The 17,361-nt window shown below is 53.0% G+C and overlaps 1 long non-coding RNA gene across 1 annotated transcript in view; it reads right to left on the minus strand.

The window, feature by feature from the left end:
* The window catches only part of LOC123581656, a 106,535-nt gene extending 90,344 nt beyond the window's left edge, over positions 1-16,191 (minus strand). Inside the window, exon 1 of the long non-coding RNA XR_006703913.1 lies at positions 14,410-16,191. This is a non-coding gene — a long non-coding RNA (uncharacterized LOC123581656). The remainder of the gene's footprint in view (positions 1-14,409) is intronic.
* Between the last annotated feature and the right edge of the window lie 1,170 nt (positions 16,192-17,361).

Genomic DNA, 17,361 nt, shown 5'->3' on the forward strand with positions numbered 1-17,361 from the left:
ACTGTTTGTATGTGAATCCATAGACTTTAGGCTAACAGAAACTTCGAGGGGATACCACAGAGCCTTCCCCTCTATCGCTTCCTGTCCCCCAACAGTTTTCCCTATTACTGACATCAACGTCTTGCGTTACTGTGCTCCCTTTGTTACAACTGATGAACCACTACTGGTCCCTTGGTACTAACTAAAGTACACGGTTGACGTTAGTGTTACTCTTGGTGGTGTTCATTCTGTGGGCTTGCACAAATGTATGAGATGTAACCACCATTACAGTATCCTACAGATTAGCTCCACTGCACTCAAAATCTGCTGTGCTCCCCTTGGGCCCACGGCGACCCCTGATCTTTTTACCGTCTCCATAGTTCTGCATTTTCCAGAACGTCCTATATTTGGAATCCTACAGTATGTAGCCTTTCCGATTGGCTCTTTTCACTTGGTACAATGCATTTAAAGTTCCTCCACGCTGAGGCGCCTGGGTGGCTCAGTCGGTTAGGCACCTGACTTCAGCTCGGGTCACGATCTCACGGTTCGTGAGTTCGAGCCCCGCATCGGGCTCTGTGCTGACAGCTCAGAGCCTGGAGCCTCCTTCAGATTCTGTGTCTCCTCTGTCTCTGCTCCTCCCCTGCTCATGCTCTGTCTCTCGCTCCTTCAAAAGTAAATAAAAGCATTAAAAAAATTAAAGGTCCTCCGTGCCTTTTTGTGAAAAGCTAAGTGGTATTTTGGGGGCCCCTGCGTGGCTCAGTGGGTTGAGCAGCTGACTCTTGATTTTGCCTTAGGTCATGATCCCAGAACGAGCCCTGCATCAGGCTCCATGCTGACCCCAGAGCCCGCTTGGGATTCTCCCCTTCTCTCTCTCTCTCTCTCTCTCTCCCTCTGCCTCTCCCCTGCTCACACTCTCTATCTCAAAATTTAAAAATTTTAAAAAGTTAAAAACAAAAGGTTATAAAAAAAAAAAAAAAAGCTCAGTGAATTTCAAGCTTTCTCTTTTTCCCGTGGGAGGAAATGGCTCTCTTTCCTCCCTCCGACCTCGGATATTTGCAGCACTTTCTGATGCCGAACAGAGATGCCCAAGCTGGTCACCATCTGTATAAATGTCTCACCTTTCAGCTTGGAAATATTGAACTCCACAGCTTTGTGCCCTCATCACGAAGCCTGAGAAAATACCCTGCAAGAGGAGACGTTTCACAGATAGTTTTTTCATAGCTAAATAAAAAATAAAGAAGATAAGATAAGATAAGATAAGATAAGATAAGATAAGATAAGATAAAAAAGGACCGGCAGGAAGGCTGGAGGTGTGGAGACGAGCGGGGGATGGGGACTAACAGTGTGTTTGCTGCAAAACCCACAGAAAGGAGCCGAGCTGTGCCCAGGTCGCCGGGTGGGGGCTGCTGAGCTGGGCTCAGGACGCTTCCTCACTGAAGTCCTGATTCATGTGTCCATTTTCCCAGAGGACAAGCGGAGGTGCAGAGGTGAGCCCAAGGGGGGAGGCACACAGCCTGCCAGTGATCTGTGCTGGTCCGAGGGTTGGGCTTTGCCCAGGACACTGCGCCTTCCTCCAGAGTTGCCAGGAGACAGCAAGTGCAGGAGGCCCCCGGGGCCGTCACTCCCGGCCACTTTCACGCTCATTGTGGACGCATTCATACCCACGGTGCCTGCCGATCTGAAAGGCCTACTATGTGCCGGGAGAAATGGAAGTGTGTCCAATTTCTGGGGCGTCTGGGCGGCTCAGTCGGTTGCACCTCTGACTCTCCATTTTGGCTCAGGTCATGATCGCAGGGTGGTGGGATCGAGCCAGGCAGCTGTGAGATAGAACCCCAAGTCAGGCTCCGTGCTGAGTGTGGAGCCTGCTTAAGACTCTCTCTTTCCCCTGCTGCCCCTCCCCCACCTCCATCTCTCAAAAAAATGGGGCTCCTGGGGGGCTCAGTCAGCTCAGCACCTGACTTCAGCTCAGGTCGTGATCTCACAGTTTGTGAGTTCGAGCCCCGCGTGGGGGTCTCTGCTGACAGTGCAGAGCCTGCTTCGGACCCTCTGTCCCCCGTTCTCTCGGCCCCTCCCCCCTCTCTCCCTCCCTCTGTTTCTCTAAAAAAAGAGTTTCTAATTTCTTAGAAGACAGTCCATAACCATTTATAAAAACCCAGCAAGGTAGACTTCCTTGTTTTAACTTTTCAGATGGGGAAATCAAAACTTCCCGAAGTCAAGAGATTGCAGGGCAGAATCCCACCAGGTGTGGGAGAGGGCAGAGGAGCAGCCCTCAGACCTGCAGACACCCTCCGCCCTCCTGGCATGGTGTGACCTCCACCAAGGCCTTGGGGCCACCTCACCACCCACTCCGTCTGCTGGGAAGAGGCCCCCAAGGAGCCAGTCCACCCTGGTCTCTGGCGCGGACCCGAGTGGGGCAGCCGATGTCCCCCTGCAAAGAGCACTGTGTGTGACCGACAGGAAAAGCTCCGAGCTTTTGATCCACAGTGGACTCCGCTGATTCATTCAACAGATATTTACTCTCTGCTTATTAGATGCCACATGCTGTCGGCAGTGCCTAAGAGACAAGCATGCACGTCCTCCGGAGCATAGAGTCGAAAAGGGCATCACGAACAAATAAAGAGCAGAGCATATGGTGAGTCAGATCGTGGTAAGGGCTTTGGATAAAAATTAAGAGGGAGGTGGGATGGGCTGTGTGTGGAGGGAAGCAGCAAATACTATGATAAACACGGTGGCCAGGAGACCTGATCCACAGTGACGGGGAGGAGGGAGACCACAAAGCAGACGTCCGGGGGAACTGCATCTCCCAAGGAAGAAGTGGCAAGTGCAAAGGCCCTGGGGCAGGAGAGCACTTGGTACATATGAATAACTAGAAATTGCAGATTATTTCAGAAAGAACAGACATCTTAACCTAACTTGTACTAAGGAATAAATATCCAAGATCAGTTTTTTTTTAATTGTTGATATCACTGTGGTTTTTTTTAAGTTTATTTATTTACTTTGAGAGAGAGAGAGAGAGAGAGAGAGAGCACATGATCGGGGGAGGGGCAGAGAGAGAGGGAGAGAGAACCCCAAGCAGGCTTCTCACTGTCAGCGCAGAGCCCGACGTGGGGCTCGAACTCACGGACGGTGAGATCATGACCTGAGCTGAAATCGGGAGTCGGGCGCTGAACCGACAAGGCCACCCCAGAGCCCCTGAAAAGTGTGTTTTTTGAAGGCAAGCATCCTTGCTTTCCTAGGGTGATCTCAGATTGGGCACTGCGATGCCCCCCCGCCCCAGGAGGGTCTCACTGCTCCCTGGGAAGAAGGCCAGCGCAGCAGCATGGGGACCTAGAGTCACCGATGCCGGGAGAGAGGATTGACTGCAGGTGAGGCAGCAGCCCTGGGGTGCCCGTGGTCAGGCTGGCGGAGACGTGCTCACTGTGACCGAAGGCTTTCGAGGACCTCCTTCCCTTCACACCCAACTAGAAAAAGTTACTGGCATCGTCCGCTCCCAGGCCCACGTAGGGGAGAAGATCACGCGTGCAGTGCGTGAGTGCGAGGCTTCGCACACCGGCGTGTTCGGGATGTGGCCACGACGATCCCATTTGAGTCTCAGGCTAAACTCCCAGATGGGCAAAACCGTACGAATTTTACCGAAAGGAAGCAGAGGCCCAGAGGAGCCTGGCAGTCTGCCCCAGGACACGTGGCATGGCGCTAAAAGCCCCTATCTCTCGTGATGCCAACTGGTCTAAAGTCACGTGCAACACCTAAGAAAATGTCATAGTTCATAAGGAGCTTTCGCCAAGGACCCGTGAAAGCGAGGTGAACCCTCAATTCTGGGCCACAAGGTTAAGCTTTTCGGTGATGTAATTGTGATCATCAAATCAAGCAAACTGGTTCATCACCAACAACGCTGAGGGTCTGATTCAATTCCTGCCTGCAACTTCTTTTCGGGTGTGTTTACCTGGGAAGCCACGCGTAACTACAGAAAATTCCACGACAGGACTGGGGTTGGGGCAGCCTTCAGTGTAGTATTGCTCCAAACCAGGGTCCAAAGTCCCCAGGCCCCCGAGGTTTGATCGCCTGCTGTTTCTGGGGTGGGGGTGGGGCGCCTGAAGGGCCCTCCCCCCACGCACGCACACCCCCCACAAGGGACACCGAGACGGGCAAAGCCTGGGGTCTGCACTCCAGCTGGAACTTGCAATGGGCAATGGAACTTTCACCTTTTCCAGCACATTCTGTGCCTTCCGAAGGGTTAGCTTGCCCTCCGCCCCCTCCGGGCTGAGAAGGGAGGTGAAGGGCAATGTTTGTTTCAGCCCAGAGTGCGAGCCAGAAACCCCTCTGGAGCCTGGCAATTGGTTTTTGTTTTGTGACCAGCTCTTGCCACAAAAGGGGGACCCACCTCCTCCCAAGCATTGAATTAACCCTATGTGAGACAGGCAGAGGATTAAGAAGGTTGGTTCGGTCCCCATTCAGAAGGTTCCGAGGGGGGCTTTTGCAGAGGATTCTTCCGAACAAAGGTTGCCAAACTAAGTAGCTTTTTTTTTGTTGTTGCTTCGCCCTGGCCTATTGTTACCAAGGAAAGCGACCTTTTCCACTTAATTGGGGCTTTAGAATTCCACCTCCATTCTGTTTGTATATAAGAAACACTGCTAAGGGGCCATGTGGGTTTATGCATCTAAGCCTTTCTGCATTGAGCGAGTCCAAGGCTGTTTCCCTCTGTATTGGTTTCTACTGACTGCAGGCTAGTCTAGTAAAAATAATCCTCATAAAATAATACCCCAAGAATTAGTTCCGATTACATGTCAGGCACTAGAGTCAGTGTCTGGCGTATTTTGGTTCTAATGTCACAACTCACGACGGGTGACAGACCAGAAGTCAGAAGTTCCAGGGCAGGGAACCCGTGGCGGACCAACACTCCGGGTCGCCGGGCCCGCGATGTCATTGATAACACTTCTTTGCTTCCTTCCGCCTCGTTACCCGATCTTCCTCCTCAGGTCTCCAATGAGATCGTAAACCCGCGAAAGACGAGGGGTTAGCATGTGTGTCTGTTTGTAAACATAGTTAAAGATGCGCATGCCTACAAGGGACAGGCAGGTAACATCCGTGGGTGCAGGGAGCGGTGGGGGATGGGGTGTGCCAGACGACAGGGAGGGGTGAGGTCTGCGGAAAACTGGGCTGACACCTCTCAGAGATGCTCCGTTCAGATGGGTGACGTTTATTGACTTTCAAACCACTGAGCCAACCGCACAACACGCTTCTGAGTTTGGATTTGGGGCAGGGGTTCCCAGCAAGAGACATCTACTCCCCGCTAACGGTACCAAGCAGATGTGACAACGTTGGGGCCCTCGAGCCGCCTCCAGTCCGCAGAGGTAGGGTCTTACGCCGTGTGCCCAAGGGCTGCCAAAGCCAGGAGGCTACATGTTCCGTTCCAGATCTCTGGCTTCCCGTGGAGTCCTAGAACATGGGTTTTCAGCGGTTCCCCATGGCTCTGCACCTGGCCTGCTCCCCCACCTTGTGCCACCTGCCTTTGCCCGCGTGGCTACTTGAGTTTGGGACCCTCTGTGCCGAAGCGGCCACGTTTCTCAGGGACCACTTTTCTTTGCTCAGGTCTGGGGTTACAGGAGCCCTTGCCTTAGGCTCTTGGCCCAGAAATAATACGCACACCCAATTCACAAACTGAAGGTGACAGGCTTCGATTCAGTAAGCAAGGCGCTGTGTGCAGGGGCATTCAAGCGTCCGTTGTACAAATTTAGTGCAAAGAAAAACAAAAATCCCAAAAACCAAAAAGCCACCAGCTTGCACAGACAAGCATGAACATTTTATACCTAAAACATCACCCGAACACGTAACTAATGGGCCTATGTAGACAGTATCTTTCGCCTTGAATTTATTAAAATTCTTTAAAATTTATTTTGAGAGACAGAGAGAGCAGAGGAGGGGCAGAGAGGGAGAGGGAGAGAGAGCATCCCAGGCAGGCTGTGGGCTGTTAGCACGGACCCCGATGCAGGGCTTGAACTCACAAACCGTGAGATCATGACCTGAGCCAAAACCAAGAGTCAGATGCTTAACCGACTGAGCCACCCGGGCGCCCCTGCCTTGTACGTAAATGAAAACAAAAGAGAAAAAACTCGTCTAGCTATCCAGAAAAGGATCCCTGGAAAAGCCTGGACGGCCTCTCTGTCGGGGGAATCAGGCCCTTTTCTGGGATGGGGACTGTGACCCCCCACCCTTCCTGGGTGTCTTTTAGTGGCCTAGACCACGTCTTGATATCAAGGGGCTTGATGCACATTGGCTAATTAAGCAAGTATCGGAACAATTTCATTGAATCTGAACGCTCCATGCCGGTTTATGGACTGAAACATTCACGTCGTAGCTGAGCCTTTTCCCAGAGTCACCTGTTAGTAACATGGACAACGGCCACGAGGTAAGAAAATATGAAAGAATAAGATACAAAATAAGGATGGGGCACCTGCGTGGCTGAATCAGTTAAGCATCCGACTTCTCAGATCATGATCTCGGTGGCACAGAGGAGAAATGTTGAGCCCACTGGGTAGAGCAGAGAAACCCTGGCAGAGAGCTGGGATATTTTATGTCTGGGCTATGAATGGAGGAGGCGGACAAAGGTCGGACGAAGCAGACAGAGGTGTATGAAGACAGGCCCGGAAGAAAAGTGCCCTGCACGTGCACGTGTGTGTGCATGCGTGCCCAGGGCCACGTGAAACTCCCTCTGGTTAGAGTGAATTCTGAGACACAGAACAGCAAAAATGAGGCGTGAAAGGCAGGGCCCGGCCACGGGGATTTTATTTCCCAAGGAAAGCAGCTGGGATTCCCCCCCGTGCCTCCTGTGCAACCCCCCCACCCCGCCCCAGCTCCAAGGCCAGCTGCCCCAGCCCTTGGGTGGGCTTCCCACACCTGTCAGGGCTCGTGCTGTCTAGTGCAGAGCAAAAAGAATCATTCCTTGCACACCCGAGGGAGGTTTCTGGAGAGATCCACTCCACAGATCGGGTCACCATGTTGGCTCTCCCCAGGAGCTACTCGTTGGGCCCAGGCTCCCCAGGGAGAGCCCAGAGACCCACGTGCTCTGGTGCCCTGATACCCTTTGCCAGCCGGGCATGGGCTTCTCATCCTTGGATCCACTTGGGGACCAGAACTTTCCACGCGATGGCCACAAGTGGGTCCACTCTGGCTGCACGTTAGAATCATCTAGAGACTAATAGCACCCATGTGTGCAGCCCAGTTCAATCGGATTTTTGAGGAAGAGGTCCAGCATCAGGATCCCAAGTGCAAGTCCCGTGTGCAAGCTGGTTTGGGGGCGCTTGCTGTCCCCTCGCCACCCTCCAGGCTGGGAGAGCAGCCCCGCCGTGTCCCGGCCTCACTGGCAGGTCCCCGCCCTGCTGACGCCCGATCTGTTTTACCCAGGGAAGGGGTGTGGTGGGGCGAGATCAGAGGTTCCTTAACTGCAGCGTGCATTCACGTCGCTCCAGAATCTCACCAGAGGGCGGATTCTGATTTGGTAACTCTGGGGCCCGAGAATCTGCATTCCCACGAGCCCCTAGATGCTCGCACACCTCAAGGAGCAAGTTCTGGCTGCCAGAGTCGGGACAGCATTCAGAGGAGGAAGAGGCCATGGGAAGAAGTTTGAGAAGAGTGGGCCCACAGGGGCTGGAGAGGCAGGGGAGGCTTCCTGGACGAGGTGTGAGGCAGGTGGGGGGCTCCTGGGAAGAGGAGGAGAAGCTGCACGGGACACAGCGGAGGAGAGCAGAGAAGGGCACACACTCGGGCTCAAATCCGACTCCCATGGCCTGGCCTACTTCCCCCGCCCCCCCTGCACGCATCAGTGCCTGGGTTCCTCTAGGGTCGTAAGTTTCGTAACACTGGGCAGACGTTCCTGTTTTTACTCCTGATTCCTGCTGTTTTGGACATACTATTTACTGGTTTGTTCAGGCTTTTGCTTGTACAGGATGCAACATACTTCTCTTCTTCTCTGCCTAATGAGCAACTACCGATCCTTCCAGACCCATCTGAAATGACACATTGTCTCCAACCACAGACCTCGGGCCACATTACTGGCTTTCCCCCACTTTGCTCCTGCAGCTGTCAAGCCTTAGATTTGTAACAGATCCCTCGCTCTGCCTTAGGAGTTCATTTTAGTGCTTCCAAATTCTCATGGGACGTAAATCTCCCAGGCTCAGGAAACAGATCCTGAAATTTCCAGAAATTCTAACGTATTCCTGAAACCGTAAGTTATTCTGTACTTTTTTTTTTTTTTACAACACTGTATTCGTGTGGTTTTCAGTGAGTGTCCAAAATAATAAACAGTGAGTCATTTTTCTGTGATTGGGTTATATTAAGAGGCACTTTCTGTTAAACATATATTATAATAAATACATGATTTGTTATTAGGAATCCGTATGATGAGAAAGATTATACATTTCAGTAACATGAAAAATGATCTCTACCTAATACAAATACTTGATAATTAAAAAAAAAAAACACTAAAACAAAGATGCACGAACCCAAAATAAGTGCCAAATAAAAATCGCTTTAAAAATGAAAGATGCCACCATGAATATTTAATATTTGATATTGTTATTCTTGGAGTAAAATTTTAAAACATGCAAAGTATCATTTGACCTATAATCTTGACCTTAGTTACATGACAAATATTCCAGATGCAGCAAAATTTTTCACTCTGTGCCGATGTTGTTTAAATTGCTGTGGGTTTACCCCAAAGCGTCATCCTCTTCGACGTGACCACAGCATCTCACTGTCTAAGCTCGCGTCCAGTTTTAATCCTGAAAATACCGTGTCCGCTTGCCCCGGATTTGGTTTCTGGTTGTTGAAATCAACATTGCCTTTGCATATTCTAATTTTAATGAGCTTCTGCTTCTATGGTGGAATATTCCACCAAAAGCGTTCAGATCGCCTCTCTGACTTTCTTGCTTTAAAATAAAGAACCACAACGAGTACACAGGTGCCCACGCACTGCACGCCATGAGCCGCGGAGACCCCTGGGCTCATCTCCAAAGTCCCCAGTGTGGCTCAGCGCCTGCCACCCGCCACTGGCTGGAAAAACAACACTCTGTGCGTTCTCTTTGCGGTGCGTGCACGTTTGCTTTGTACACCAGAAAGTGTCCCGCCAACTGTAGATGACAGGATCGCGCACCATACAGAGAATAAATAAGCGATGCCGTCGAATCCAGAATCCCCGCCAGCAGGGAGCATGAAGGCGTCAGCTCCCCAGGGACCTCGGCGCAGACCCAGAGCCCAGGGAGGAGGGAGGGCCTCCAGGTGGAGGCCGGAAACTGGGCGTCCGGGAGGGAGGCCGAGGCTGAGCAGAGGGCCGGAGGGGGGCATTCGCTCAGCCCAAACGCCGCCAACCACAGGGCTGTGATGTGAGGCTCCCCCCAGACGGCGTGTCCTTTGCGACACGTAACCTGGTCCCCATGGGACCGTCTCACGGGCCGGCCCCGTCCCCGGCTCCCTGCTGGGAACCACACGGGAGGAGGTTTGCTGACCGTGACTTAGGACGACTCAAGCCATGTGGGAGCTTTGGTGACAAGTTGCCCCCTGACCCTTCCTCTCCGGAGCGCCCCCCGTGCATCTAACTGCTCCTTTCCAGGTCATCTTGTGGCCAACTGGAGGGGGGCGGGGGACGTGGGCCACAAGGGCAGGGGCGTCCCTGAGGGCTGGCACCCGGGACACGCAGAGCAGGAGGCTCACCCGGACAGGACCGTGTCCGCTCAGCTCTTGAGGGCAACGGCTCTCGGATTGTTCCGGCAGCAGATTCCCTGTCGGTCGCACGCAAATGCCGCAGGGATGGTGGTGGCGCTGGGCACCAGGGATGAAGTGGTGCTGGGCTCCGCCCCTCAGCGCCTGGGCCCCTGCCCCGTCCGAGCCGCGGGCTTGTCTGAATCTGAACGTCGTCCGCCACCCGTCCACCTCTTGCCAGTTAAGCAGAAAAGCGGTGGGGCGACCCATAGGTGTCGGGTTGTTGTGAGCGAGACCAGGGAGGGTCTTTGATCGTCCTCTTTCCCTAAACACCCCACCGCTCCGCATCCGGGGTCTGCTCCCGTGGGCTGCGAAACACGTCCGTCCCAGCCACGTGTCCCCGCCATTCAAGGCGCGACCTCTTCCCGCCTGCCCCGCCATGACAGCTTCCCCACCGGTATCCCTGCTTCCATCCCTGACCCCCCACATCCTTTCTCCAGCAGAAGCCAGTGTGGTCTTGCAAACATGGACCAGATCGTCACGGTGCTGTCCAGCCACCAAACTCCCCAGCAGCCCCTTACTGTAATCAAAACCACACTCTCACTTGGCCTTGTCTGTCTCTGAGCACCGGCCGATCCACAGAGTGCCCCCCCCACCCCCCTTTTCGGTCACGCTGGCTGGCCTTCCTTCTGCCCCTCAATCAGGCCCTGCATGGGCCGTCCTGGGACATTGGCACTGACTCTCCCCCCTCCCCAGCCCGATGCTCATATCCTAAGTGGCCTCTCCTGACAGCTTAGTCCAAAATCGACTCCCCAGTCTCTATCGGAGCTCTCCGTTTTAATTCCCTGCTTACTATTCATCACCATCTGATCCTTTTTATTTTCCTTTGTTTCTTTGTCTAACATTCTGTCCCACCTCCCCTGCATAGCATGGGAGCTCCCCGAGAGCACAGCCCGTATTTTTTCAGGCTTCTTCTCAACACTCGGAACAGTGCCTGACACAGAGCAGGTGCACAATAAACATTTGTTCAGTGAATGAAAATATGGAGGCAGGAGCAAGATCTAGAACTTTCCCCACCCACGCACCGCCCTAGAAAGAACGTGTGTTTGCAAAATAGCCTCCACCTTTACACAGGTTAGGAGACTGTAGCTTCACTGCCCCCATTAGTTACGACCTTCTACCTGTCATCCCGGTCAGGCCCCTGACGGGCCCTCTTACGGCTCAGGCAGTCTCCACAGATAGAAGGAGAACCTCACTCTGCTAAGATGTGTCTCTTTGTCCTTCAGTTCTTGAAGTCCCCCCAGAAATAAAAAAAAAAAAAAAAAGTAAATAAATAAACCCTTTATCATCCTTGCAGATATGTGGGCAAAAGACGGGAGGCAAATGATACACTAAGAAGCCGGATCAAAGGACCCAGTGGCTACAAATCTAGGAAAATTGCTTCCTTCTCCCAATCTCAATTTCCTCACCCATAAAAGGAAGGGATTGATTCCAGGCCAAAAAAGAAGTTTAGATGAAGGTGAATGTTCATGTCTGGGAAGGTCATGTTGTCGCTAAAGTATATTTTTAAACATTTTTGAGTGACAAAAGAAAATGATTACGGTAAAAGTCAAGACTTTAAACTGTAAATCGGTGTCAAATTATGTAAAAAACGTATTTTTTCATTATTTTTTAAAGTTCATTTATTTTGAGAGCGAGAGAGAGCACGCGGGAGGGGCAGAGAGAAAGAGAGGGAGAGAGAGAGAGAATCCCAAGCGGGCTCCCAGTGGTCAGTGCAGAGCCTGACAAGGGTCTCGATCCCAATCCCATGACCGTGAGGTCACAATGGAAGCTGAAGTCGAGAGTTGGACACTTACTGAGCCGCACCAGCGCCCCCAAATTACGTAGAAAACGTTGTAAATGGGGAAAGAGTGAATGATGAGAGGTCTTATCTCTACACTGGTGGGGGACAACGCATGGTTTTTATGTTCATCTTTTTCTTCATTCTCAAAGTTGCCATCGTTAAGTGTATGGTGTTTTCACAGCCCCTTCCCTGCTGAGACACTGAGTTGGGAGAAGCTAACCAGGTAACTGCTAAGCTCCCTTCTTGCCCCACAGCTTGACAGTGAGCTTGGAGTCAGTGGTGGACGGTCTGGGAGCGATTCTCAGCCCGGCAGGGGTAGCGGGGGGGCCTCAAAGCCCACATTCCCTGCACCCTAGCCGCACTTAGGAATGGCCTGGAGAGCCAACGGGGCCAAAAACAGGCCACTGGGACTCTTCTTGGTCTCTGGGGAAGGAGGTCTTTTACTTCCGCATTGGAACTGTTGGAGGTATCATCTGGGCCCCGCCGGGGGAATGTTTCTTTGTGAATGAAATCAACCCAGAATAAAGCAGACTTGACAAACAGAGAATAATTAAAACAAAACGTAAACACCCACCAATTTCTGTTGACGTCATTGAACCCCCGTATCCAGCTGGCACAGAAGCAAATCCACACTTGGGTCCTTTTGGTCTCCCGACCCGACAAATGTCCGGTCTTGTCTAAACCAGGCTGAGATGTGTGTGTCACAGGGCCGAGGTTCTGACTCAGGCGCAGCTTGTGATCCCGCGTTCTAACTTTGTCTTTCCTGCGGGCTCTGCCCAGAGAGAGGGAAGTAAAGTGCATCCAGACGGAGCCGTGGGACAGCTGTGTCCCCTCGGGTGCCTTTGCTCACGAGCAGAGCCGTATGCGTACCCCGGTCCCTCAGGGACAGTCTCCTCGCTGTCCATGCGAGGGACGGGGGCAAAGTGAGAGCCATCTAGGCTGGTTACAAGGCACTGTCATGTGAGAGCAAAGCAAGGTTGTAATGACTACTTGAAAACACGTGATTTATTTCCATAGAGTACATGACTGCCACTGGCCACCATACGGCTCAGTCTCAGCTTCGATCTTTAGCTCAGTTCTTTGGCCTCCACCCTCTGCAGTCGGGGACAGACCAAGCTGGCAGTCGTGAGGCCTGGAAGGAGGCTCTCGGTGTCGTCAACGGGGCTGAACCTCTCTGCCCACACCTGTTGCACTCAGCCTTTGGAGCTGAGCCCCCCGACTCCTGGTATCCGAGCCCTGGTTTCCTGCCTTGGTCCCCAGGTTTTACTGTGGTTCTCTGCAGGTTCCCAGTGCCGTGGAGGACCACAAACCTCTTGGAAGCTTCTGGAGCCTTCTCCAGAAGATAGACACTCCCTTTCTGCCTGCAGTTGGACAAGAGTCTCCCTACAGTGTCCCAGATTCTGAGTATAGCAGGTGCCAAAGCCATAGCTCCTGCCGTCCAGTATCAGATTAGCAAGGGTGCAGGTAATTATAATACAAGGTTCTGTAATAAAAATAATACAGGCAGCTTTCAGGGTAAGAAGAGATACCCCTGAAAGAACCTAAAAGGATGCCTTTTGGAAGAAGCCACAGTGAGTCTTAACAATGAATAGAAGTCACACATTTTGCTGGAGGGGGTGTTACAGGCTGCGGGTCCAGCCCACACAGAGATGTACAGATAACATCAGGGAACCGGGAAGAAAACAGAAGCAACGAGCCTGTGCTGTGGGAAGCGTGAAGCTGGCAAGTCTGTGGACACGAGGCCCGGAGGGCACACGAGTGCAACAGAACAGAGCCCAGGAAGCTGGAATCATCCTAGAGGGTCACTGAAAGAATCCTGAACCTATCTGTGAATACAGAGCGGAGGGACTTTATCAGAAAACTAACAGTCGCCTTCTGGCTATTGGCATCAGGATATTTCCTTCATCGTGAGCACGTCCTACCCAATGGATCAGGCATCTTGGAGGTTGACCCCCAGCTGGGTATGGATCCCAGTCTCACACCCATCCAGCCACCGTGAGCCACTGGGCCAGGCTGTTTCCAGAATGCCTTCATCCCAAAGCCCGGAGCTCACTCCTGTCTACTGTCTGTGCCTCAGACCTATCATCCGGGACGCACTTAACCCGACACTCATCAGGCCCACGGGGGCCACGGCGCCTACCACAGCGCCCGCATTAACCTCACAGTGGTTCAGACCTTAACCAATGTACTCAGCGGCACACAAAATTCTGCTCTGCTCTTTTAAAAATGCTCTGAAAGGCTAAGAGCTCCCCTGAGATTATCGGGGAGACTTTGCGGCTTTTCCAAGTTCGGACCCATCTTTTGCTGTCATTGCCGGTCCATGGACGGTTTGCAGGCGTGCCGAGCACCAGTCCCGGCACCGAGGGCTCAGCAAACAGAGGCAAATGGGGCACAAGGAGCCCAAACCAGTGGCGGCAGATATTTAACCGTCTTTTTCGGAGAGCGGCGACCCCGAGAGGTTGCGTGGTGCTCTCCCCCCGCGCCACGCCGCCCCCTGCTCCCTACAGGACGGGATGTGGGTTAGAACCCCGCTCCCTGGGCGCCCCAGCACACTCCCTGCTCACCAGTGAGCCCAGTGTGGATCTGAGGGGCTTCGAGAAGTCTCCGGGGGCTTGCCAGTGAGACTGCTCCGTGACTGTCACAGGAGCGCCCCAGCTAGAATTCCCCGGCGGCTAGACGCTCTGGGACCGCGTCTCCCTGAATTTCTAGGTGGCTTTCCGAACGAACGAAGTGCGAGATCAGCCCGCTCGTGCTTCTTACAAAGCAATGAGGGTAATGGCAAAGGCATGCAGCGATCCGGCTGTCTGAGAGCGTCATCTCACCCCGCACACCCGCTTCCCCCAAGCCCACGGCCGAGACAGGAGCCCCGCCAGCAGCTGCCCGGCTCATCTCACCTGCGCAGGCTCTCAGCCGGGGTCCCTTTGTCACAGCCACAGTGGGCTCTCGGCCCGGGGACGTCAGTGCTCCAGCGTGGCTCGCCCGGAAAGCAGCGACACAGCCCCAGTTCCCTTGCATGAGGCAGTTGCCGGAACATCCCCCGGGCTGCAGAAGGAAAGCCGGTGTGGGGAGCCTCTTTAGGGCTCCCCGGGGTCCCTGGCACCGCCTGGCATCATCAGCCCCGTCCGCGCTCCAGCCAGACTGTTGACCTGTCGCCAGCGCCGTGTGATAGAGCTGGCTCGCACGGGGAGGCTTTAACTGTCTCGTCCCCAAGCGCAGAGCCCTGGCGTCTCTCTCAGATGCTCCCCCTGCCACACCAGGGTTCTGCCGCCCCGGGCTTCTCTCTGCCAGGGCTCCAGCCTCACAGGGGCTCACAGACCCGGTCCCCTGCAGAAGACGCCAGCCAAGAATTCATCGTTTCTAGCAAAGGAATTATATTAATCCCAGGGCTTCCAAGTCCTTTTCTTTCATGAAACCAATTAAAATACAGTTCCAGCATTAACACATTTGTAAATATCCTAGTGTTTTTCCATAAATACCTACGGGTCGAAGTCACTGTAATCTCAAAAAAAAAAAAAAAAAAAAAAATCCAACAACCATTCCTTCATTCCCGTGTAACATGCTGTTCTCATTTAATTTATAGGATCTGAAACTCCATATGGAAAGGCTACGGTTGACTGGGGAGACATGGGTATTAAGAAACAACGTAACCACATAGGAAATTAATAATGCACGGGAGACGATGGGTCGTGGCGTTGTGGGGTGCGAGAGACGGAGGCAGAGGGTGCAGGATTGACACTAGGCAGACCCCGGTTGCAGCTGCGAAGCTAATACTCACTTAGCTGTAGGGACGGACGTGTGCAAGTGGCTGGTTCCCGGGCTTCACCCCCCTCCCAGGCTCGCGAGCAGTCCGGCTCGCTGATCGCCTGCGTCCCTCCTGGTGCCAGCCCTGGAGAGTTGTTCTTTCTTTGAGCCGAGGAGAGAAAGGTCATCTACTTGTACGTTTGCAGGCAGGGTAACCGTCAGAGGGGGTAGCGGTTAGCATCGCTGAAGACTCACAGGCTTGGACTCACGGCCCGCGCCTTGCAGCTCCGTAAGTTGGACAAATGTCCAGGAAGAGGTTGCCTCAGTGTCCTCATCCACAAGATGGGAGAACAGTACCTCCTCCTGGGCTGGCGCCGCTGCTGTAGGAAGTGAGTGAGCTGTTACTTGCAAAACCACCCAGCGCGGTGCTCGGTCCCTGCTCGGTGGACGTCGTTCGCCACTGTCCTACCCTCTCGTTAGTACTGGAGGCGCGGTCTCGGGCACACGGTCCAGAGTCAGAGCCTTGCCGAGAGAGGGTTCCACTGACGCTGGCAAAGATGAGGCCACGTCTCTGCGTGTGGGAGGCAGGATCTCGCCTTAACAAGGCAAAAACAAAGCCATTTACTGAGAATTGACCGTACACTGGGGCGTTCTGTAAAGTGCTTTTCCTCCGTTAACCGTTGCCTTTCAGGGCACTACGTAAAGTGCTTTCCTTGCAACAGCCATTTAAAATAGCCCCGATCGTAGAACAGGTTCATACTCGTGTAGCAAGCGGAGACAATTTGCCCAAAGCAATAGATGCGGTCGGTGGTGAGTCCAGGACGGGAGCCCCGGGAGGGAGGCTGGGGCAAAGCCCATCTGCAGGGTGACGTCAGGCATCACAGAAACCTTGGAGGAAAAGTAGGATTTCCAACAGAATGTAGAAACTGAGACGAAGCTTCGCGTAGGAGGAAGAGAGGGGTCGCCTTTCTCTCTCCGGTCTTTCTGTTTCCATGTGTAATGTGATCTCCAACATTCCATTGGTGCACGGACTTTAACAAAGGTTCTTCAAGTACGGACCTCAGAATATGTGTAGTGACATTCAATATGTGGAGATATCTTACACCGGGTAATGATATAAATGACAACAACAACAACAGCCGATGAGGACTGAACGTAGAAGGCACTTTGGGGGGTCCCCACACCGACCCCTGTGCATGACGCTTCACGTCCCAGCAGCCAGCAGAGGAGACACGTGTGCAGGTACACAAAGCAGGGCGGCTCATTACATCCACGTCACCCTGATGGAACTCTCCATTGCCACACCTCCTTTTGTCGTGGGTCCCGGGGGGGACAAAGGGTGCATCTTAGTCATCTCTGTGTCCCGTTTCCCGACCTCTGCAATAGTGAGAAGTGTGGCTGGGTGCCTCTCCTTCGTGGGCGACGGTCCTGTGCCCTCTAGGGGTTCAGCAGCACCCTGGCTCCCACACACTAGATGCCTCCCACTTAAGACAACCAGAAAAGTCTCCAGACGTTGCCAAATGCCTCCTGGCCTGGCAAAATCAACCCCGTTTGGAAACCACTGCTCTAGGCTGGGTCAGAGCTAGTATTAAAAAAAAAAAAAAAGAGTGTTAAAGAAATAGCAGATTATGGTAGAATGCGTTCAATGTAACATAACACGTGGCCATTGAAGACTGATATCCCTCAACTTGTTTCTCTATAAAAAGAGCAAACTCTAGGGGCGCCTGGGTGATTCAGTTGGTTAAGCATCTGACCTGATTTCGGTTCAGGTCACATCTCACGGTTCGTGGGATCGAGCCCCGGGTCAGGCTCCACCCTGAGCATGAAGCCTGCTTGGGATTCTCTCTTTCCCTCTCCCTCTGCCCCTCCCCTGCTCATGCTCTCTCTCTTTCTCAAAATAAACATTTTTTTTTTTTAATTTTTTTTTTTCCAACGTTTATTTATTTTTGGGACAGAGAGAGACAGAGCATGAACGGGGGAGGGGCAGAGAGAGAGGGAGACACAGAATCGGAAACAGGCTCCAGGCTCTGAGCCATCAGCCCAGAGCCTGACGCGGGGCTCGAACTCACGGACCGTGAGATCGTGACCTGGCTGAAGTCGGACGC

The sequence above is a fragment of the Leopardus geoffroyi genome, chromosome A3 (assembly GCF_018350155.1).
Source record: "Leopardus geoffroyi isolate Oge1 chromosome A3, O.geoffroyi_Oge1_pat1.0, whole genome shotgun sequence".
NCBI lineage: Eukaryota > Metazoa > Chordata > Mammalia > Carnivora > Felidae > Leopardus > Leopardus geoffroyi.